Consider the following 26,002-nt stretch of genomic DNA (forward strand, 5'->3'; position numbering starts at 1 on the left):
CCTAGACCATCATGCTACACTGATGATCAATGTGTGCATTACCGTGCATTCACTTCGATCAATCCGTAGTATACACACGAACCTTTCTCCCGCACCCTTCACTTTCTGAAGCAACTGGATCTTCAAAGACTCAGAATGATGTGTAATTTTTTGTAGTGACTACCTACATCGTGCAAACCAAGCATGCAAATTTCAATGGGTTTGCATTGATTATCCATTTTCTGCATTTTTTCGTCTAAAATACCCGAAAAACGCTCGAACGTGACAAATCTTGCCAACTTTGTCAAAACTCTTTCAAACTTGGCATGCACACCTAAAATATCAACACTAAGGGCCTACCAAAATATGAGATCGTTCGGAGTTGGTCAAAAAATCGACTTCTCTAAAACGGGTCTCCGAGACTAGCCTTGTAGGCTCTGTCTCGTAGCACCTTCATTTTTCGACAGTCAAGACAACACCCCATGTTTTTTTTACAAACTCACATGATGAAAACAGCATCACATGCACAATTCTATACAATTTATACACTAGTTACCTATTATTTTATTTTATTTTATACAAAAATCCCAAAAATGGCCCCCGGCCGTCTACCCCCCTAGACGTTGACACCTGGGGGTAGCAACTGCTTCATTACATCTCCAGCATGTTAGGAAAAGCCTTACAAACATCCTAGACCACCATGCTATCCTGATGATCAATGTGTGCATTACCGTACATTCATTCCGATCAATTCGTAGTATACACAGGAACCTTTCTCCCGCGCCCTTCACTTTGTGAAGCAACTGGATCTTCAGAGACTCAGAATGATGTGTAATTTTTTGTAGCGACTATCTACATCGTGCAAACCAAGCATGCCAAATTTCAATGGTTTTGCATTGATTATCCATTTTCCGCATTTTTTCCGCCTAAAATGCTCGAAAAACGCCCGAACGTTGACAAATCTTGCCAACTTTGTCAAAACTATTTCAAACTTGGCATGCACACCTAAAATATCAACACCAAGGGACTACCAAAATATGAGATCGTTCGGAGTTGGTCGAAAAATCGACTTCTCTAAAACGGGTCTCCCGGACTAGCCTTGTAGGCTTCGTCTCGGAGCACCTTCATTTTTCGATAGTCATGACAGCACTCCATGTTTTTTTTACAAACTCACATGATGAAAACAGCATCACATGCATAATTCTATACAATTTTTTACACTAGTTACATATTATTTTATTTTATTTTGTTCAAAAATCCCAGAATTGGCCCCCGGCCGTCTACCCCCCCTAGACGAGGAGCCCAAACCGGTAGAGCTCCTCCGTCGCCGGCTGGTCGAGGCTCAGCGTCTAGTTGCTCTCCGGGGCACTGCCGCCGCCGGAGCTGCTCCCGCCGGCGTGGGCCATCGTCGTCGGAGGAGGGAGGGAGGAGAACATCGGGGCAGAGGAGCGACAGGCAGAGAGGGGGGAAGAGGACGTCGGGGCAGAGATGGGGTCTGACATGCTGGGGGCGCCGGCTTTTATAGCGCAGAGGGGGTGAGGGGAGCCGACGGGGGGCGGCGTTACTCCGGGGGAGTAAACGCGGTGCCTCGGGAGCGCGGTGGACCCGCGGTCAATAGTCAGCGTCGCCTCGGGAGACGGCGGAGACCGGCGGTCAGTTGGCGGCGGCGTCAGGGAACGACGCGCCCGACGCACTGACGACGCTGCCGCCATTAATGGCGCCCTCGGGAGACGGCGAAACGACGGGGCAGTGACGACACGGTCGGTATTAACTGCGCAACGAAACGACGGGACGAACTGGCGTCGGCCTCGGGAACCGACGAAAACTGGCGACGCGGCTGCGTGATTAAAGGCGGCGGCCTCGGAAACCGACGACGCGGCAGGCCTCGGGAATCGACGGACGAACTGGAACCGCCGCGTGACGACGTGGACGTGCCACGTCACGACGGTGGGCGCGCTGATGACACGTCACCCCGGAAGTTGTACGTCGCCGTCATTTTGCTGGACCATCCTGCCCTTTGTTATGAAGAGGTATCGGTTCATCTCGACCGTCGTTGTGTCGGGGGTGTACTGAAGCAGAAGTGGAGTAAGTAAATGCTACGGCTCCACATGGCGGTCACACGCCTAAACCCAGACCACCAACACCAAGCGCAGAGGAGCGCTACGGCTAGCCTAAAGGCAGGCATGGAGGAGAGGAGCCCACACCCGCACTGAAGCGGGGCTGATAAAACCCTCGACCAAACCAAGCGCTCGCCGACCTCCGCATCCTCGCCCCACCAATCTCTACACCAGCCGCGGCCACCCACCTAGTCCGTCTTCGCTTCCCTCGCGCTCCGTCTTCTACATCCACGCCATCCTCCTCCCCCGTCTCCAGTACAGACCAGAGACACCAACGACGCGGGCGCGGCCGCCGCCTCCGTCGCCGTACGTCTTCCCCGCCCCCTCGCGTCGTTCGTCTGCCATCCCCAGCACGCCGCTTCCTCTCTTCGCCCGTCTTCCACATCCACCCCGCGCCGCCGTACGATCGTCGTCGACATCCTCCGACCGACCACATCAGCCGCCGCCTTCAACGATGCGCTTCGTCCTCGACGCTGTTGTTGGCTTTTAAACCATAGATCAAATCACGACCGAAACTAATACACGGACGTGTGTAAAGCTGGCTTGAAGCAAGCAAGCAAGCAAGCAGGTTAATGGATTCTTGAACCTGGCTTGCTAGCTAGCTCTAGTCGGTCGAGTTTCTTTCAGCGGTGTTGACGGAACTCAACGAAAACAAATCGATAGCCACAAGCTCGTATCGAGCGTATTAACTTTTCTTTGATCTCTCTGATCTTGATACAAAGACTACACAGGGGTATACGTATATATATTGCTAAGCTAGGCCTACTGCAAACCGACTCGGTTTGCAATACTACTACTAATCCTACTCGGTTTGCAATACTAACCAAATTAGGACACATGTGTACGTTTAGACTACAACTAGGTTAATTACTACATTCACCTCCTTAACCTTGTTGATATGTCTTCATTGCTTGCACTCCGACTTTCTTCCTCATCTCGATGAACTTCTGTCGACCGAGGGACTTGGTGAAAATATCGGCAAGCTGGTCCTTCGTATTCACGTGCAGAACTTCTATCATCCCTTCCTCAACGTACTCCCGGATATGATGGAACCGGGTATCTATGTGCTTGCTCCTTTCGTGATGAACCGGATTTTTGCACAATGAGATTGCATCTTGGTTGTCAATCTTTAATGACACCTTCTGCACCTCCCGCTTTTCAAGAATAGCTAGGAGTCTTCTCAGCCAAACTGCTTGACAAGCCGCCGTGCTTGCCGCTATGTATTCTGCCTCGCATGAAGACAGTGCCACCACCTTTTGCTTCTGAGAATTCCAGCTAATCGGATTCGGGCCAAGGTAGAAAACCATGCCCGTTGTGCTCTTTCGGTCATCAACATCACCTGCCATGTCACTATCTGAATATCCACGAAGGATCAATCCTTCCTTTCCCTTTCTGTACGTGCAGCCAAGATTAATTGTGCTTTTCACATAGCGTAGAATTTGATTGACCGCGCTCATGTGTTCGGTTGTCGGTTTCTCCATGAAACGACTCACGATCCCGACTGAATAAGCCAAGTCAGGTCGGGTATGCACCAAGTATCTTAGGCTACCCACAACGCTTCGATACATTGTGGTGTCCACCAGCGGATTTGAGCTACGCTTGCTCAACTTGTGACGTTGGTCCATTGGAACTTGTGTGGCGTAGCAATCTGACATGCCACACTTGTCCAATAACTTGACCGCGTAAGCCGATTGACATAGGGAAATCTCTCCGGAGCTTTGCTTCACTTCGGTGCCCAAGTAATAGCTGAGTAATCCCAGATCACTCATGCTAAACTTGTTCTTCATTTGCGCCTTGAAACGTTCAATTTCTTGTACGCTATCTCCGGTGATAATCAGATCGTCGACATAAACTCCAACTAGCAGGTTTGAGCCTTTGGAGTTCTTTGTATAGACTGCATGCTCGAGGGGACATCTCTTGAACCCAAGCGAGACCAGACTTCGGTCTAACTTTGAGTTCCAAGCTCTTGGCTCTTGCTTTAACCCGTAAAGTGCCTTCTTGAGCTTGTAAACTTTCCCTTCTTCGCCTTTCTTCTCGTAGCCGAGGGTTGTTCCACGTACACTTCTTCTGTGAGATCGCCGTTGAGGGAAGCGGATTTAACATCCATATGATGAACCTTCCAATCCTCTTGTGCTGCCAAAGCTAGGAGCACTCTCACCGTCTCGATTCGAGCAACCGGTGCAAACACCTCATCATAGTCAACTCGTTGACGTTGAACGTAGCCCTTTGCAACGAGTCTTGCCTTGTACTTCACAATGGCACCCTCCATGTCCTTTTTTAACTTGTAAACCCACTTCAAACCTATCGTATTTTGGTTTGGAGGTCGGGTTACCAAAGTCCACGTGCCATTGCTCTCAATTGCCTTCATCTCCTCATCCATGGCATGCGTCCAGCTAGGACTTTTTCTCGCCTCTACGAAGTTCGCCGGCTCCTCAACTCCGAACAGACATAGTCCGGAGTACTCGAGCGTAACTGGCTTTGTGTACTTGTAGACTTTCTTGAGGGTCTTGTAGCGACGAGGCCCTGAGGAGTCCGTTGTGGCTTGCGAAGGAGGCGACACAAATTGTGTCGGTGTCGATGCACTTGAGGAAGACGGCGGAGACCTTGGTGTGTCATCGACATCCGTGTCGTCGGCGTAGTCGTCGTGACCGTGACCATCATCTTGATTGTCGTCGTCACTATGCGCCTCGTTTTCGATGTTGTCGTCGAGATCTCCGCCTGTGTCGTGCGCGGCGTTGTCGCTATCTCCTTGCGACCTATGCGCGTCGTCGTCGGTGTCGGCACCATGATGATCACTACCATTGTGGTCACCTTGGTTGGGCGTCTTGCCAATCACCTGGACATCCTCCCCTGCATCATCATCAGTTGGAAATTCAACTACAAATATGTTACTGTTTGGAGCATCGTCGGCTGCGGCGCTCCAATTCCACGCTTGGTTTTCTTCAAACACGACGTCGCGTGAAATCCGTAGACGCTTGGTTTGTGGATCGTAGAAACGGTATGCCTTGGTGCCAGAACTGCTCTCGTATCCGATGAACACCATCTTGGTGCTACGATCGGCAAGCTTTGAGAAGTGCGGCTCCGCCGTCTTCACATGTGCCACGCACCCGAATGTCCGTAGATGAGACACATTCGGCTTACGTCCGTAAATTGCTTCATACGGAGTCTTACCGACCACCACCTTCGTTGGAGCCCGGTTGAGAAGATAGACCGCCGTCGAGACAGCTTCTCCCCAAAAAGTCCCCGGCAGGTTCTTGCTCTTGAGTAAACTCCTTGCCATGTCAACGACGGTTCGATTGCGCCTTTCAACGACCCCATTCTGCTGCGGCGTGTAAGGTGCCGTGAGGAACCTCTTTATGCCAATCTTCTCGCAGTAGTCGTTGAACTCATTCGACGTAAACTCTCCGTCGCGATCTGTCCGTAGAGCGCGAACCTTCAGCTTGTGTTCCATCTCTGTTGCAGCCTTCAATTTCTTGAACGCTTCAAACGCCTCATCTTTAGATCGTAGGAGAATGACCCACATATATCTCGAGTAGTCGTCTACCACAAGGAAGAAATACTTCTTTCCAGGGTGAGTTGCCGGGGTGATAGGGCCACATAGATCACCATGGAGCAGCTCGAGTGCATCACTTGCACGATAGGTAGACTGAGCAGGGAATGGCCTGCGGTGCTGTTTTCCAACCAAGCACCCGTCACATACTCGATCAACATGGTCGATAACTGGCATCCCGGATACCATCTACATCTTTGACATCTTCTTCAAGGCGTAGAAGTTAACGTGTCCAAATCTAGCATGCCATAACCACGAATCATCATCACTCTTGGCAAGCCAACACTCCGGTTGAGATTGATCAAGGTTGAGGATATAGAGCCTATTCCGTGTGCGATTAACACGAGCTAGCACGTTTCGGAGGTTGTCGAAGATCGTCATCACTCCGCTCTCTATATTCACCTTGCATCCATTCTCGTCAAGCTTCCCAATAGAGATGATGTTGTTGCGCAGCCGTGGGATGTAGTACACTCCGGTGAGTATACGATGTTCGCCTGTGAGACCCTCAAAGAGGACAGATCCTTGCCCGCAAATCTCCACAGCTGAACCATCACCGAACTTGACCGAGCCTTCAACATCGAATTCCAGCTCGAGGAATTTCTCCTTGCACCCCGTCATGTGGTTACTGGCACCCGTGTCGAGATACCACGACACGTTCTGGTCACCGGATAACTTTGGTGTCACTTTTTCCTCATGAAGTAGCACCTTCCGGCTTGGTTTCACAACCACCGTTTCAGCGAGATCACAAACTTCGGCCATCAGAAGACCTGGACCTTCGTCTTCCTGCTTTGCCAAATTTGCCTTGATCTCCCGCTTGTTAGGCTTTGGACAATCCTTCGCAAAGTGACCCATCTTATTGCAGTTATAGCACTTGACCTCGGACAAGTCCAAGTTCCGTGGTTTCTGCTCTTTAGATTGGCCCGCCTTACCACGACCTTGTGGTTTGCCTTTTCCTTTGCCTTTTCCGGTTTGTCCATCGCCCTTCGTGTTGCTTGAGCCTTCGCCACCGTCACGCCTTCCTTTGCTACTTGGGGCCTCCCAATCTGTGCGCGAGTACATGAGTTGGTCACTACCTCCTCCTTTGCCTTTCCGACAGCCACGAGCATTCTCTTCCCATGTCCGCAATCGTCCGATCGCCTCCGTTATGGTCATGTCGTCGATGTCGTAAAGCTGCTCGAGCGTGCCGATGATGTACGTGAATTTATCAGTGACAGAACTGAAAAATTTCTCCACGATCTCGGTCTCATCGAGCTTTGCACCAAGCGCGCGGATCTCGCCCACCAAAGTAGTAAGACGCATGGCGTAGTCATTCACAGATTCAGTTTCCTCCATCTGCAACTTGTGAAATTGGCGCTTCAGCACTTGTGCCCGAGCCTTGGTGACGCGATCTTCTCCGATCCTCATCTCCTTGAGTGCGTTCCACGCCTCTCTTGCCGTCTCGAACTCCGCCAATGTCATCAGCACGGAATCCGGCACAGACTGGGCTATGGCGGCCATGGCACCTTCGTCGCGCTCCTCGTCGACGTCGTCGTCCGTGATGGCCTCCCACACTCGAAGGGATCGAAGAATAATCTTCATCTTCACCGCCCACACGCCGTAGTTGGCGTCGGTGAGCATCGGGTACTGGATGGGGATGTTGCGATGCGCCTGGACGTTAGCGCCGCTCGTTCCTCCACCACTGGTTGCTGACTTGACGCCCTTCTTCACCTTGTCGCCGTTCTTGGTCGCTTTGGCACCGCCGCTGCCGGACTTGACCGACTCAGCGTCGTTGTCCGTCATCGTAGATCGTAGATCGTCGAGGCTCTAGATACCAATTGTTGGCTTTTAAACCATAGATCAAATCACGACCGAAACTAATACACGGACGTGTGTAAAGCTGGCTTGAAGCAAGCAAGCAAGCAAGTAGGTTAATGGATTCTTGAACCTGCTTGCTAGCTAGCTCTAGTCGGTCGAGTTTCTTTCAGCGGTGTTGACGGAACTCAACGAAAACGAATCGATAGCCGCAAGCTCGTATCGAGCGTATTAACTTTTCTTTGATCTCTCTGATCTTGATACAAAGACTACACAGGGGTATACGTATATATATTGCTAAGCTAGGCCTACTGCAAACCGACTCGGTTTGCAATACTACTACTAATCCTATTCAGTTTGCAATACTAACCAAATTAGGACACACGTGTACGTTTAGACTACAACTAGGTTAATTACTACAGTCCGCATCAGCCACTAGGTAATCTTTCGTGCGCATCCGTCCCCTCCTCTCCGACCTGTGCCTTCGAAATGTTGACGGCCCTTAGCAGTTAGCACAGCCTGGAGGCTGTAGCGTTTGCCCGCGGCGGGCACGAGGAGAGCAATAGAGTCGAGCCCGTTGAGGAAATTGTTTGCGGCTGGTGATGGATACTAGCTAGCGCTACCAGATTGCACACGCGCGCGAGGGCCATGGGCTCCGCTTTTCAGGTGGCGGAACTAGTTCCTCGAAAGAAAATGTCGCGGAGAAGCAGATGGTTGGGGATTGGACCTAGAAGCATGCCGCCTCTAAGAGGATGACCGGCTTCCTGCGTCGGCGATGAATGGGTTACGCAGCCGCAGCCGCAGCCCCGCTTGGTCGAGGTAGAGGTGGAGCCGAGGGGCCGCGCCTGCTCTGGACATTGCAATGCTGGCAGCGCTGCGCCATAATCGCCTAGTCTTGAGCCGTCTTGGCAATGCGGCTTGATGGTGCGATAGCAAATTAGCAAGCAATACAGTTGCCGTTTTATTGCTCACACTGTTTTTGGTTAGTGCGCACCGAAACTACAAGCAATTAAGGGATGTCGAGTTCAGAACTCAGCTAGCATGTACAGAATCTAGAATGTATAGTTCAGCTAGCAACAGCATTTTTCCAGCCCAAGTGTGCACACACTTCAAGAGAATTTAGAATGTCCAGATATGTAGAATTTTGGTTCAATAATATGAAGGGTCTATCCATCAGGAATTTATATTGCACAAGAGAACTTATAGTTTGGATCCGATTTCAGGAATTTGCAAACTTCGGAACTCCCAACCCCTGTTATAATAGAGTTTCTATATATATATATATATATATATATATATATATATATATATATATAGTTCATAGTTAGATGGCTATCTTTTTTAATACTTTTGATAGGCAGGCAGCATTTTAGTTCATAATCTGAATTCTGAAATGCATCTTGAAAATGCATGGGATTGTCGCATCTATTCTGTATGAGATTGAAATTCAATATGACTGGTTCTACAGTTCTATCTAGAAAGTTTTACTCAGATCTGCACCATTTTCTTCAGTTTGTCATGCATGTGTGCATGATAAAATGAGGGAACGTGTGAGAGGATAGAGTGGAGATGACATAAGTAGGTGATGTGGGTTTTGCAAAAGACCGCATGCATGCATGATGGTACATGGATGTATCATTATAATTTTTGCATAACTAATTAGAAGAGCATTTTTTAATGCAAACTGAGGGATGTGATTAAGACGTAATTGCTCTTTTTCACTTGTAGAAACATACTAGTACTGTAGTACATCGCTCCTACTTCCTACATCTTTGTTTCAGAGAAACATACTTGTCTTTTTCTTTTGCGGGACAGAGAGAAGCATACTTATTGTGAGAGATTGTTGAAGTATATAGCGTATGCACCTAATTAACCCTTTACAGACATATATATACCTAACTTATTAGCACAGGCATGTTAATCTTTGTGTATACTACTATACCTATGCATGCAGGACAATGGACGTCAACAACCATGAATTCTCGTGGAAATACACCCGGTTTCATGGTCAGTGGATCCTCCCGCCTGTGCGACACCAAGGGAGGAGACCAAGCTGCGTCTTCCATGCGCTTGTCTCAGGCGTCGAGATGGAGATCCGGCGGGTGTGGGCTTTGAAAGTGCCTCCTAGAAGCACCCATATCAGAATTTTCTTGAACCAGTTTATCCGCCAATACGAGTTTCAAGCAGGTAGCTAGAATTTCATTTAGGAAAATTGCCTAACGCAACATGTATGCCAGTAGTATATATCTTATGGGAGCTGTTTTCATCTATACATGCAGGCGCTCCGCTTGGCTGGGACAATGGAGTCCGAAGGTTACCTGTGGGCCTTCGACTGTTGGCTCAACAAGGCATATATGCAGAGTGTGGTGACTGGCCGGGCAGGAGGCGCGTCCACATCTTGGGTGCACGCTCGCGGTACCGTATGCATTTTGATGAAGTCGTGAGACTTCTCCGACAAGGAAGACCTGTGATGGGCGGCTTCCGGTTTTGTGATCGCTTCGAGTCGTTGGGGCCGAATGACATCTACCGATTCCAGCGCACGAGGGGCGGTGTATATCCTCCACGTAGGCATATGGTGGTGTTCGTTGGATACGGGCGGCGAGGAGAAAGGCCGTATCTCATATTCCAGAACAGCTCAGGGAGAAGGTTTGGCGAAGATGGGTATGGCAGAATCTGGTTTGAAGAAGTGCGGGATTTCACCACCTTCACCGTCCGGAAAGGGACATGCCCGACACCGTCACGGCGAGGCCGTGGCGATCCAGTCGCATCCTCCTCCTCACACCACGGACGTTTCGGCAGCTCCTCGTCGTTGCGCCAGGTCCGCTCCTCCTACTCGTCGCTCACGGGCCGTTTTGATCCGGGCGCGTCCTCCTCCTCACATCCACCTGCACACCGGTGAGATGCCTATGCTGGCGGGTCCTCCTCACCACGCCGGTGCGCCTCCGATTTCAGCGGTACGCCCACCTACAACCCCGTGACGCCCTTTCACTCCAAGAGCACAGCCTCCTTGGGCGATCGAGGAGATGAAGGATGACAGCGCGCGAGTTCATATTCAGGCTTCATCTTACCTCCAGGCTTCCTTGCCGCAACCCGCAAGTGAGGAGAGTGGCGAGCTGGGCAGCTTTCATGCTGAAGAGTGGCAGCTGAGCGCCAAGAGACCAGATACATTGCAGGTTATAGCAGTTTGGCAAAATGAAAGATGTTTTGCTCGGTTCAAACGTGTCTGAGTTTTGCTTATGACATGCGGTGCTCCAAGCTGGTCCCACGTTTTCCTGATTTCTTTCATGTCTCCAGAAGCATTCAGTGTATGTACACTAAGATGGCCCGAAGTGTAATACTACTATACACTAGTAGCAACTACTCCCTGTATACCTAATTAATTATAGTTAAAAAAAAACTAGACTAATTCTGTTCAACCTATAATTTGTTTAGGTACAAAGAAAGTAGCTAGCAATTCACATGATTTTTTTTAATAGCTTACCAAGCTGATCACTTGGTAGCAATTCACATGATTTCAGAACCTGCAAGAACCAACAAAACTACAAATACACATGCATACGTAACAAATGGGTTTCTGGTTGGGGTATATATATATATATATATATATATATATATATATATAGGAAATATACATACTATCATCCAGGGCTAGTTACCTCATATGTTTTATGTACTATCGTGCGGTACTTTATATACTAATTTATCATTTTAATTACTATATATAAGTTGAGACAGTTATTTTGGAACGGAGGGAGTACTACATATTACGCGTACATACTTTGATAGATACTACATAAAACATACAAAACACAAGTCATGGTAACTACCACCGATGATAGATAAAACATGTATACTATTTTTACTCACCCCCTCTATTTTTACATCAATACGCCGTAATTTTACGTTTCTGAAATTTTAATCTTATCGCATACGTAAAAAGAGACCGTAAAAAAATACATAGTAACCATAAAAAATAGTTTATGTCACGTAAAATTAAAAACATAAAAATATAGTGTAAATTATACATAAAATGTGATTTTTCTGGTCTTATGATCTATATATTTGTTTTCCTATGGCAAATTTTCCGTATTTAATCAATATAAATGTATATGTTTGCATTTCAAATTTAATTCATATATATATATATATATATATATGTATATATATATATATATGTATATATATATATATATATGTATATATGTATATGTATATATATATATATGTATATGTATATATATATATGTATATGTATATATATATATATATGTATATGTATATATATATATATGTATATATATATATATATATATGTATATGTATATATATATATGTAAATATAATTTCACACCGTAAAAATTTAATTCATACCATAAATATATTTTTGCACCGTAAATATAATTGAAATGGTCGTAAAACCTGGATGATGAATAGATCAGAAAATTTAATTTATTTATGAAATGCACCGTAATTTTTCGTTCCGTAAATTTTGCCGTATTTTATACGTAAAAGGAGACCGTAAAAAATATAATCAACATAAAAATAGTTTATGTCATATAAAATTTCGAACATACAAAAATAGTGCAAAAAATACAATAAATTTAATTTTTTCTGATCTTTTGACCTATATGATTGTTTTACTTTTGTCAAATTTTACGTAATGATTCGATATAAATGTAAATATTTGTATTATAAATGTAATTTATTTGTAAATTGATCGTAAGATTATCTCGGGTGAAAAATAAACTATTCTCCACCCGGGTGATGAATAGAGTTTCTATAAATATATATATATGAGAAAGTTATATATAAGGATTGAATATTCGTCACCCTGGTTGAGGAATAGTTATTCCTCACCCCCCTCTATTTCCATATCAATGCAACATAATTTTACATTTCATAAATTTTGTCTTATTTCCTATGTAAAAAGAGACGGTAAGAAAATATATAGACAACATAAAAATATTTTATGTCATGTAAAATTACAAATACAAAACTATAGTGTAAAATATACATAAAATGCATTTTTCTAGTCTTATGACCTATATTTTTATTTTCTTATGTCAAACTTTATGTAATGAATGAGTATAAATGTAATTATTTGCATTTTAAATGTAATTTAATTATGAAACGATTGTAAGATTACCTCGGATGAAAAATAACTTATTCTGCATCCTGGGTGATGAATAGAGTTCATCACCCAGGATGCAGAATAGGTTATTGTTCACCCGAGGTAATCTTACGATCTTTTCCTAAATAAATTACATTTAAAATACAAATATTTACATTCATATTAATTCATTATGTAAAATTTTGTATAAAGTTTTTAAAAATATAGGTTGTAAGACAAGAAAATATGCAATTTTATGTATATTTTACACTATGTTTTTACGTTTGTAATTTTACGTAACAAAAATATTTTTTAAGATGATTATATATTTTTTCTTACGGTCTCTTTTTACGTATGGAATAAGAAAAAAAATTACGTAACTTCAAATTACGATGCATTGATGTTAAAATGGAGGGGGTGAAGAATAACTATTCCTCACCCAGATTGACGAATAGCGCAACCATATATATATAGTGTAAAATTACGTAACGTGTGTGTATATATATATATATATATATATATATATATATATATATATATATATATATATATATATATATATATATATATATATATATATATATATATATACTTTCTGTACTCCTGGGTGTATGTACTCTCATTCTTAATATACTTCATATACGCATTGGTTATACCTTTTTATTATTTTTAATATACTTTATTAAATATTCTAAGATACCTCAATATGAGTTCTGTTGAAAAAATATTATTTGCGATTTACTTTTTATAATATACCTTTTCACCTATAAATAAAGCAGTATATATGTAAACCTTTAAAAATATGTAAACTCACGTATTTTTAAGGTATTTAGTAATTATTAATAAAGTATATTAAAAATAATAATGAGATATAAAAGAGTCATCCATGTGGTACATGAAGAGCGGGAGTACGTACTCCCAAGAGTACATAGCCATTTTCCTATATATATATATAAATTGTTTAGGGCACCTAGGTGCCCGGACACCTTGATTGGGTCCAACCCGTTAATGCTTCCTGTTGTAAATGACGTGCATGCCAATGATTTCTTTCCTAATTTACATGCATGCAAGATAGGATAGCTTTAACCAATTCAAACTTCCTCATTTAGTATGTCTTCTTTTTATTCCTGGCTGATCATATTTTTTGGTCTGCGTATATGAAAGATATGAATATGTGAAAGTTGAGAGTATTCAACATATAAATTCATACAGAAGATATTTCTATGTACGTATATACCTAGATGTGGAATTTATGTACACATACCCATAAATGACGCACATTGACTACTTTCAGGGTATGTACGCATACATTTCATGCGAGGATACGTAGTTTGTGGAGAAATACGATGAGTATGCACATACATGAAAATATATTGAGTACTTTATATCTCGTATATCTATAAGTATTTCGGGTATGCCGTTTTTGGGTATTAGACCTAATAAAAATATTCATTTGTTGGTGTTATACCTTATCAAAATATACACATACTCAGGGTATTGTATCTAAAAAAATATACACATACTTAAGATATCCATATGTACGTGCTAGTAATTCAGTTTGAATACACGTGCATGCCCTCCTAATTAAAACCGTTTTTTCTCTCTTTGTAATGAGTATCGCGTACCTTCCATTTATGAAATATCAAACATGGTAAGAAAAAAGAGACAATTAATTGCAACACATTAACTAGTAATTTTTCTCTCCTATTATGTCTCTCCATCATGGAACGCTGCCATGCATGGTGTGTGGGGCTTACATTCAATTAGTGTTTATATGATAATTAATTCATCAACGGTTTTTTAATAGAATAATCCGTTAACAAACATACACGTTATGACAGTGCGCATCTAAATGAGGCAAGGAGCCCGGGCAGGGCATGGGCAGCCACCTGAGTAAAACCCAACTTCAAATGTCACTGAATTTGAATTGATATTACTATCAATTATTCGGGCGCGGAGGACATATACTCCGACTGAATGCTGATAGGAATTTAGAATCTTAGTGTATATTGATATGAAATATCAATTATATGGGCAGGGAAGACCCCCCTCAAAAAAAAAAAAAAAAATTTGCAGCATGTATGCGTACGCATATCAATAGCCAATGCACACACATGTGTATGTTTCCAGCCAAGTATGCCCGCATACACATATCAGCAGGCAGTGTACGGGCACATGCATATTCAAAGATTGTAATATTCCTGAAGATTAAAGTCCAAGACAAAATCATGACGAAGAAGAAAATCAAAAAAGAAGACAATGCCACCTCCATTGGCAGCCAAGACACGGTGTGCAAACCTCTCCAACATGCACTCAATACCCTAGAAAGAAGGGCTATAATGGCTACAAAGCCTATAAAGCCTAGAAGGCCTAAAAACTAGGTGCATGATGGACAAGGAGAAAGAAGGAGGAAATAATAGAGGAGCCTTCTCCCGGAAGCCATCCAAGAGGTGCTCTCTTGCCTATAAAAGGAGGAGCCTTGCTGCGAAGAGAGACACCAGACGGAGAAGAACCAGCCACAGATAGAGCACAGAGTTGCAACTCAGCTAGCAAGCTCTTTGCTCAAGTAGTAGTAGTAGTACTTCCTCATCGTGTAATAAAGAGCTACAATACTTAGAGCATTTGTAAGCTCGCGAAGGTAGTTAGAAGGTAATTTTTTTATCCTTGTGTAAACCCTTCGGGGGTTCCCGAAAGGGAAAACCATATGTAAATTATGTTGTGGAAATGATGTAGTTTCGTGTTTTCACTTGGTATTTTATTTTTGAATTTATGGAACGAGTTCTTATGCTAGGGATCCTATAGGAGAAAACTCTGCCGGTAGTTCTCTGTGTAGCCTTTTATGGCATTTGAATGAGAACCTTATGGCCGTAGAGAAGTGTTCCCTTCGGGTGGAACTGCCTGGGAAGACGATAGGAATTTACTCCATAAATTTGCAACTAAAACATCAAGTGAACGAACTTAGCTACATCTGAAACAACATAATGATAAATATGGTGAGTACTGAGTAGGATATTACACCACTGCGTACACCTCAGTCGTCTTGTTGGCCTCGACAGCCCCTCAAAGATCCTGCAATATAAGCGAAATAATTTAAAAAACACTTCATATTAAAAATAATATAAATAAATAAATAACTTTGTATTTATTCCTCATCCGAGATAATTTTACGATCATTTCATAAAATAAATTAAATTTGAAATACAAATAGATACATTTATATTGATTCACTACGAAAAAATTGACATAAGAAAACAAAATATAGGTCATAAGACCAGAAAAACACATTTTATGTATAATTTACACTATGTTTTTATGTTTGTAATTTTACGTGATATAAAATATTTTTTACGATGACTATGTATTTTTTACGGTCTTTTTTACGTATGAGATAAGATTAAAATTTCAGAATCATAAAATTATAGTGTATTGATGTAAAAATAAAGGGGTGAAGAATAACTATTTCTCACCCAGGACGATCATATATGTATACTCAGCTGGCTATAAATAGTTAAAGCATAAAGTATTTTCTAATAGAGATAAAAATGAAAAATAAAGGAAAAAAATAAACTAATGATAACCACCACGTGAGAACGAAATGTAAAGTATTCAGCTGAGTTTTAGTTTGGCATCATTCACTTTCATACCCATTGGATTAATAATACGCTGAGATTTGTGTGTGTGTGTCTCACGTTTCTGTTTCATTTCTTTTTCTTTTTTGCGTGAGCGGTGAGAGGCTGGGATTTTGTGCGGTAGATTTTTTTTCATTTTCCTAACGAGTATGGACTTTTGAACGAGGTTCTCCTTTTCATTTTTGTTGTTGTTATAACCCTGGGCTATACCTACGTGCATGCGTGGAGATAAGCTGAAACGAGGTGAGCTTTGTTTACATTTCGTTCCCACGTGGTTGTTATCATTAGTTTATTTTTTGGTTTTTCCTTTATTTTTCATTTTTATCTCTATTAGAAAATACTTTATGTTTTAACCATTTATATATAAAAACACTTTGTAACTAATTCATAACTGGATAAAATTTATCAATTTTTTTTCTTTGTTCTTGTTTTTCCATTTTTTTTTATTTTGTTAAAACTCGGTTAGCTGAGTTTTAACTGTGGCCTCGGTCACTTTTCTAGCCCTCTGATCGTCACATTAAGAGTCACATTAAGATTCAGGATGGCTTTTGTTCATTATCATGGGAGCGACATGTGCGCGGCTCGTCTCGCACGAGGGGAAGCGCATGTGCATGAGTTTTACCAGGAATTTTGATTATTTGCAGGAGCTAAGCTATGTGGGATTCTTCTTCTTTTCTTTACCCGGCAAAATTGGAAAGATGGGGGTTGAAAGATGCAACTCTCGCTAGACCCCTTAAAACTCATGCAGTTGCGATTCCACCTTAAAAAAATGCAAATGGGTTGTAATTGTAGTTTTCTTAAGACGAGATCGCAATTGCATGTTTTCAGGTGGGTTGCAACTACATGTTTTTAAGTGGGATCGCAACTGCATGTTTTCAACACGGGTTTGAAACTGCATGTTTTTTAGAGGGAGTTGCAATTGCATGTTTTAAGGCGGGTCGCAACTGCATGTTTTTAAGACGGGTCACAACTGCATGTTTTTTAGAGGGAGTTGCAATTGCATGTTTTCAAGAGGGGTTGTAATCTTAAATTTTAAATAGGGTTGCAAGTGCATGTTTTCAAGACATGTCGCAACTGCATGAGTTTCAAGGGGGCCGCAACTGCATGCTTTTAAGGAAGGATCGTGACTACATGTTTCTCTAGGGGGATTGCAACTGCATGCTTTCAAGAGGATTAAAATTGCAAGTTTTTAAATGGGGGCCATACTGGATGTTTTTCAAGGAGGTCACAGTTGTATGTTTTAAAAGGGTGTGGTTACGTCCGTAAGTTATTTTCATCCGATTGCGACCGAGATGAACATTTCTTATATGAGTAAATAATTTTCCAAATACACTTCGAAATCATTTTGTAAATACGTTGATTCTTTGCAAATAAAAAATGAACAATATTTCCAAGTACACTTTAAACATTTTCTAAAAATACAATGAATGTTTTAAATATCTAAAGAATTTTCTGTGGTGGAAAATGTTTTTGAATATATTATAGGCATTATAGAAATGTATGAAGATTTTTGGTGAAATATCAAGACAAATGTAAAAATCTTGTTTACATTTCTAATTTTTTTTATAAAGAACTTGAATAGGGCAAACAAATTAAACTAAGCATATAACGGAAAAGAAAAACCGGTAAAGAGCTGCAGCTTAAAAACATCATAGAGAAAGAAGTTAGGCTGGACGCAAAACAGAAAAGAAATCCCAATTCAGCCTAGAACGTACGAACGTACAAACGTGTATGTGTTGGGTTCGCTAGAAAAAGACGTTTGTGTGCTGCGGCAAAATATTTATGATGTTGCCTGTTGTTTCGCTTTTTCGATAAGGACGTTTTATTACTTAAAAGGTTAAGCATTATGTTCGATCTCTGCATAACTAAGATGCACACAATCAAACAAAGTCTATTCACACGAAAAGAAATGCAAAATACAGAAATATATGTGGAGTCTGCATAATGGCGTAAGTCATAGGGGGACCCATCCTAAAATCATGCTATAGTAGATTCAAACCCAACAACTGTTAAAAACAAAAAATACAAGCTCATAAACAAGCTGTGTAAATACCACAGACAACCCAAACAGGCTTGGCCTGAAGAAAAACAAATCTGATTTAGCCTGCATAAAAAACGGGATGACACAATAAATAAGTGATGTCATCTCATATCAAATAAATGAGACCAAACTATATCTCATATAGATGAGTTCTAGGCATATATATTGGTTGAAGAAAAAAAAACGGCTAGGATTCCCCTTGCTCCCGTGTCGCCGCCGCATGGGCGACCCAGGCGGCGGCGGCGCCCGATCCGCCCCCCAGCGAGCCCCTCCGCCTTCCCCCGTCGCCGCCGCCGGCCGGAGCCACCGTGGCAAAGCCCCTCGCGGTGCCCGGCGGCGGGGCACCTTCTCCCCTCTCCCATCAGTAGTGGTTGGTGTAGGGCAACCGACCGGAGCAGAGGCGTTGGGCGGACGCAGGACCCGGTGGCGCGGCGGCAACGACCCTTGGCGGCGGTGCGGTAGCAGTTGCTGCGCCGTGGTGGTGGGGGTGTGTGCTCGAGGCACGGCGGCTGCGTCCTAGAGCAGAGGCCGGGGTCCAGATCCGGATCTCCGCAGCTTCGGGAGGCTCTGGCGGGCTCCCCTCGATGGCTGGCTTGCTGTTGGCTGGCCGATGGCGTGGGAGGGGCAAGCCTGGTCACGGCGGCTGGACCAGGCCGACAGGCGGTGCGGGCCAAGGCGGCCTTGGCCGAAAGCTGTCGCTCCACCCGCAGGCGGCAATTGTTGATGGCGTTGGTGGTGGCCCTAACATTCTTCTTCCGCCAAATCTTCTTTTTAGTGGATCTTGATCTCTTGGATCTCGCAGCTAGCGGGTTCTGGTCTTTTTTGACGGAGATCTATATAGATTGGCGTATATCGCTCTTGGATATCTACATTGGAAAAGCTCTGGTCGCACGCGCTCTTATTGTCAGCCAACACGGCCTTAAGAGGACGCGATACGAAGCTTCGCTCTCTTATTGGTGTCATGGGACATAAGTTAGGATTCTCAAGGCATTGAGAGAGTTAGGAAAAGTCATGGCGGCTGTGACTGGAGGTCTCTTCGATGAAAGAGTATTTTGGATGTAACGAAGATTGTATGCTTGGTGTATGGTGACTTGTTTCACATGCCTTGGTTAGTGGGGGTGGCAGCTCTGGAGGACTGAATTTTTGGTGGCGCTCCTCGAGTCTCGATTCCGAGGGTGAAAATCCAAGGTCTGGCCTTTCTTGGTTATACCTGGCAATGGCCTTGATTGTTTTTTGGTGAATTCAGACCTTTTCCGGGGTGAAAGCCCAAGATCTACGATCGGGCAACGACAACGCTTGTGCATTGTTTCCTCGTTGGCATTGCTTTTGCAGAACCTCTTTGTATTTTGAGTGTTGTCTTTGGTGGTGTTAGCGTGCCGCTGCTGCTAGTGATTGTTCACTGCGGCGGTGTATTTTTCCTTTTTCCTTTCTTTTTTTCTTTTTATTTTTTGGTTGTGTGTATCCTTGTTGTCTTTGGACATCTTGTTGATACGGAGGTCGGGCATTATTTGTATCTTCGCGATATTAATATATTCTCCTTGGTTGTGTTGAGGAACGTTGCATGGGAAATAAAAAATTTCCTACGCACACATAAGATCGATCCATGGTGATGACCATCTATGAGAGAAAAGATCAGATCCACATACCCTTGAAGATCTCTAAGCGGGAAGCATTAAGAAACGCGGTTGATGTAGTCGAACGTCTTCGTGATCCAAATCGCAAGTCGTCCCGCGATCCAATCACGATCTAGTGCCAAACGGACGGCACCTCCGCGTTCAGCACACGTGCAGCTCGATAACGATCTCCGCCTTCTTGATCTAGCAAGAGGGGTGAAGAAGTATATGAATTTTCCGACACCATGACAGCGTGGCGGCGGTGTTGGAGAAGCTGATCCGGCAGGGCTACGTCATGCACTATCGAATCAAACTACGGGACGTGACGAACTAGTGGAGGGATAGGGGTTGAGTCATGGCTTATGGTGTGGCTAGCCTCTCTCCTCTCTGTTATATATAGGTGGGAGGGAGGGGTGGCACCCTAGGGAAAAACCCGTAGGGTTGCCCGGTGGCACACAAGGGGGAGGAATCCTCCTCCAATTTGGTTTGGTGGTGGAGTCTTCCTCCTTGTAGGATTGCTCGACCTCTTCTCTATTCAGCGCATAGGCCCATGGGGCTGGCCGCCCAGCCCACTAGAGGCTGGTGCGCTACCTCTTGGGTCTATGTGGTCCCCTCCGGGTGGGTGGCCCATCCCGGTGAACCCCCGGAACCGATTCTTCACTCCCGGTACTTTACCAGAAATGCCCGAAATATTTCCGGAATCTGAATATACCATTCCTATATATCAATCTTCGTCTCTCGTCAAGTTTAACCCGAGTGTTCAGCGTGTGCAAATCTGTCTTACGCCCGTTGTATGTGAACATAGAGTCTATCACACCACATCATCACGTGGTGTCTCGAAATGACAAACTTTTGAAACAGTGCACACTCGGGGAGAACACAATTTTATCTTGAAATTTTAGTGAGGAATCACCTTATAATGCTACCGTCGTCCTAAGAAAAATAAGTTGCATAAAAAGGATTAACGTCACATGCAAATCATAAGTGACATGATATGGCTATGATCTTGTGATTTTGATCTCCATCTCCACAACACCGACATGATCTCCATTATCACCGGCACAACACCATGATCTCCATCATTGTGTTGACATCGAGGTTATCGCGCCAACTATGCTTGTACTACTAAAGCTACTGGACTAGCGATAAAGTAAAGCATCACCAAGCGCCAAAATAAATTAAAGATAACTCTATGGCTCCTTCCGGTTGCCGTAGCATCGACATGCAAGTCGATATTTAACTATTACAACATGATCGTCTCATACATAAAATATAAAACATCATGTACTTGGCCACATCATATCACATCATATCCCGCAAAAACAAGTTAGACGTCCTCTAATTTGTTGTTGCATGTTTTACGTGGCTGCTATGGGTATCTAGCAAGGACGATTCTTACCTACGTCAAACCACAAGGGTGATATAGAAGTTGCTATTTAACCTTCTCCAAGGATCGCCTTTGTCAAATATGATTCAACTAAAGTAGGAGAAACAAACACCCGCCAGCCATCTTTATGCAATAAGTTGCATGTAAGTCGATGGAACCAGTCTCTCATAATCGTATGAGTAAGGTTGGTTCGGGCCACTTCATCAAACGATACCGCCAAATCAAGAAAATACTAAGGAGGGAAGCAATCTAAATATCAACTCCCGCAAACTTATTTGTGTTCTACTCGAGATGCCATCTACGCATAGACCTAGCTCATGATGCCACTGTTGGGGAACGTTGCATGGGAAACAAAAAATTTCCTACGCACACATAAGATCTATCCATGGTGATGACCATCTACGAGAGGAGAGATTGGATCCACATACCCTTGTAGATCGCTAAGCTGGAAGTGTTAGGAAACACGGTTGATGTAGACGAACGTCTTCGCGATCCAAATTGCAAGCCGTCCCACGATCCAATCATGATCTAGTGCCGAACGGACGGCACCTACGCGTTCAGCACATGTGCAGCTCGATGAAGATCCCCGCCTTCTTGATTTGGAAATAGGATAAAAGAAGTAGACGAATTCTCCGACAACACGACGGTGTGGCGGCGGTGTTGGAGAAGCTGGTCCGGCAGGGCTATGTCATGCACTACCGAATCAAACTACGGGACGTGACGAACTAGTGAGGGAGAGGGACTGCGCCGTGGCTTATGGTGAGGCTAGCCTCTCTCCTCTCCACTATATATAGGTGGGAGGGAGGGTGGTGTCCTAGGGGAAAACCCCTAGGGTTGGCTGGCGGCGCACAAGGGGGAGGAGTTCTCCTCCAATTCGGTTTGGTGGAGGAGTCCTCCTCCTAGTAGGATTGCCCCACCTCTTCGCTATTCGGTGCATAGGCCCATGGGGTTGGCCGCCCAGCCCACCAGGGGCTGGTGCACCACCTCTGAGGTCTATGTGTTGGAAATATGCCCTAGAGGCAATAATAAAATGGTTATTATCATATTTCCTTGTTCATGATAATCGTCTATTGTTCATGCTATAATTGTATTAACAGGAAACAGTAATACATGTGTGAATAAATAGATCACAAAGTGTCCCTAGCAAGCCTCTAGTTGGCTAGCTCGTTAGTCAATAGATGATCATGGTTTCCTGATCATGGGCATTAGATGTCATTGATAACGGGATCACATCATTAGGAGAATGATGTGATGGACAAGACCCAATCCTAAGCATAGCACTAGATCGTATTGTTCGTATGCTAAAGCTTTTCTAATGTCAAGTATCTTTTCCTTCGACCGTGAGATTGTGCAACTCCCGGATACCGTAGGAGTGCTTTGGGTGTATCAAACGTCACAACGTAACTGGGTGACTATAAAGGTGCACTACGGGTACCTCCGAAAGTGTCTGTTGGGTTGGTACGAATCGAGATCGGGATTTGTCACTCCGTGTGAGGGAGAGGTATCTCTGGGCCCACTCGGTAGAACATCATCATGAGCTCAATGTGACTAAGGATTTAGTCACACGATGACATGCTACGGAACGAGTAAAGAGACTTACCGGTAACGAGATTGAACAAGGTATTGGTATACCGACGATCGAATCTCGGGCAAGTTCTATACCGACAGACAAAAGGAATTGTATACGGGATTGATTGAATCCTTGACATCGTGGTTCATCCGATGAGATCATCGTGGAGCAAGTGGGAGCCACCATGGGTATCCAGACCCCGCTGATGGTTATTGGCCAGAGAGGTGTCTCGGTCATGTCTGCGTGTCTCCCGAACCCGTAGGGTCTACACACTTAAGGTTCGATGACGCTAGGGTTATAGGGAATTGTTATATGAGGTTACCGAAAGTTGTTCAGAGTCCCAGATGAGATCCTGGACGTCACGAGGAGCTCCGGAATGGTCCGGAGGTAAAGATTGATATATAGGACGGATGGTTTCGGATACCAGAAGTGTTTCGGGCATCACTGGTAACGTATCGGGACCACCGGGACCATCGGAGGTGGCCTCGGGGGTCCATCGAAGGAGGGCAACGACCCCGGCAGGTAAGGTGGGCCAAGTGGGGGAAGGGAACCAGCCCCTAGGTGGGCTGGTGCGCCTCCCCACTCAGCCCAATGCGTGGGGGAGAGAAAAGGGGGGGGGGCAAACCCTAAGCCAGGTGGGCCTAAGGCCCACCAGGGGTGCGCCACACCCCTCCTCCCCCCCTTGGCCGCCGCACCAGCCCCCATCTAGGGCTGCCGCCCCCCCCCCCAGGAAAGGGAAACCCTCAAGGGGGCGCAGCCCCTCCCTCCCCCCTATATATAGTGGGCACTTTTGGCCATTGGAGATGAGACTTTTGCCTCTCTCTCGGCGCAGCCCTGCCCTTCTTCCTCCTCCTCTCTGTCGGTGCTTGGCGAAACCGTGCCGGGAGACCTCGTCTCTCCATCGACACCACGACGTCGTGCTGCTGGAGTTATTCCCCAACCTCTCCCTCCTCCTTGCTGGATCAAGGTGTAGGAGACGTCACCGGGATGCACGTGTGTTGAACGCGGAGGTGTCGTAGTTCGGCACTAGATCGGAATCGCTACGAGTACGACTCCATCAACCACGTTCTAGCAACGCTTCCGCTTAGCGATCTTCAAAGGTATGAGTATGCTCTTACCCCTCTCTCATTGCTGGTGTCTCCATAGGAAGATCTGAATATGCGTTGGAAAATTTTGATTTTATGCTATGTTACCCAACAGTGGCATCCGAGCCAGGTTTTCTATGCATAGATTCTATGCACGAGTAGAACACAAAAGTTGTGGGCGATGATTTGTCAATTTGCTTGCCACTACTAGTCTTATTCTTTTCCGGCGGTACTGTGGGATGAAGCAGCCTGGACCGACTTTACACGTACGCTTACGTGAGACTAGTTCCACCGACAAACATGCACACCGTGCATAAAGGTGGCTAGCGGGTGTCTGTCTCTCCTAGTCTAGTCGGATTGGATTTGATGAAAAGGGTCCTTATGAAGGGTAAATAGCTTTGGCATATCATCATTGTGGCTGTCACGTAGGTAAGAAGGCGTTCTTGCTAGAAACCCAAATCAGCCACGTAAAACTTGCAACAACAATTAGAGGACGTCTAACTTGTTTTTGCAGGGTTTGACATGTGATGTGATATGGCCAAAGTTGTGATGTTGCATGTATGATGAGATGATCATGTTATTGTAATAGGTTTCACGACTTGCATGTCGATGAGTATGACAACCGGCAGGAGCCATAGGAGTTGTCTTAATTTATTGTATGAGATGCAACGCCATGTGCTTACTACTTTTACTTCATTGCTAACGGTTAGCTATAGTAGTAGTGATAGTAGTAGTTGGCGTGACGACTTCATGGAGACACGATGATGGAGATCATGGTGTCACGCCGGTGACGATGATGATCATGCGATGCCTGAAGATGGAGATCGAAAGGGCGAAGATGATAATGGCCATATCATGTCACTATATGATTGCATTGTGATGTTTATCATGTTTTACATCTTATTGCTTAGAACGACGGTAGCATAATAAGATGATCCCTCTTAAAATTTCGAGAACGTATTCCCCTAAGTGTGCACCATTGCGAAGGTTTGTTGTCTCGAAGCACCACGTGATGATCGGGTGTGATAGATTCTAACGTTCGCATACAACGGGTGTAAGCCAGATTTACACATGCGAAACACCTAGGTTGACTCGACGAGCTTAGCATGTACAGACATGACCTCGAATACAAGAGACCGAAAGGTCGAACATGAGTCGTATGGTTGAATACGATCAGCATGAAGTTGCTCACCATGGTGACTAGTCCGTCTCACGTGATGATCGGACACGAGTTAGTCAACATGGATCATGTATCACTTATATGACTAGAGGGATGTCGATTTAAGTGGGAGTTCATACTTAATTTGATTAAATGAACTTAATTTTCATGAACTTAGTCTAAAAGGTTTGTCTTTATAAATATTGTAGGTGGCCAACGTTAACCTCAATTTCAAAGCATTCCTAAAGAAAAACAAGCTGAAAGATGATGGTAGCAACTATGCGGACTCGGTTCGCAACTTGAAGCTCATCCTTGAAGCAGCTAAAAAGGCTTATGTCCTTGATGCGCCACTAGGTGACCCTCCCACTCCCGCAGCAGCCCAGGACATTCTGAATGTCTGGCAAACGCGGAGTGATGACTACTCTCTGGTTAGGTGTGGCATGTTATACAGTTTAGAAACGGGGCTCCAAAGGCGTTTTGAGCAACACGGGGCATATGAGATGTTCCAGGAGCTGAAGCTAGTTTTTCAAGCTCATGCCCGTGTCGAGAGATATGAAGTCTCCGACAAGTTCTTTAGCTGTAAGATGGAGGAGAATAGTTCTCTCAGTGAGCACATACTCAAAATGTCTGGGTTACACGGACGTCTGACTTCACTTGGAGTCGAACTTCCGGATGATGCTATAATTGACAGAATCCTCCAGTCTCTCCCACCAAGCTACAAAGGCTTTGTGCTTAACTACAATATGCAAGGGATGGAGAAGACCATTCCCGAGTTGTACTCGATGCTCAAGTGTGCAGAAGTAGAAATCAAGAAAGAGCATCAAGTGTTGATGGTCAACAAGACCACTAGTTTCAAGAAGGGCAAGGGTAAGAAGAACTTCAAGAAAGACGGCAAAGCTGTTGCCGCGCCCGGTAAGCCAGATGCCGGGAAGAAGAAAAAAAATGGACCCAAGCCTGAGACTGAGTGCTTC

The sequence above is a fragment of the Hordeum vulgare genome, chromosome 1H, assembly GCF_904849725.1.
Source record: "Hordeum vulgare subsp. vulgare chromosome 1H, MorexV3_pseudomolecules_assembly, whole genome shotgun sequence".
Taxonomy (NCBI): Eukaryota; Viridiplantae; Streptophyta; class Magnoliopsida; order Poales; family Poaceae; genus Hordeum; species Hordeum vulgare.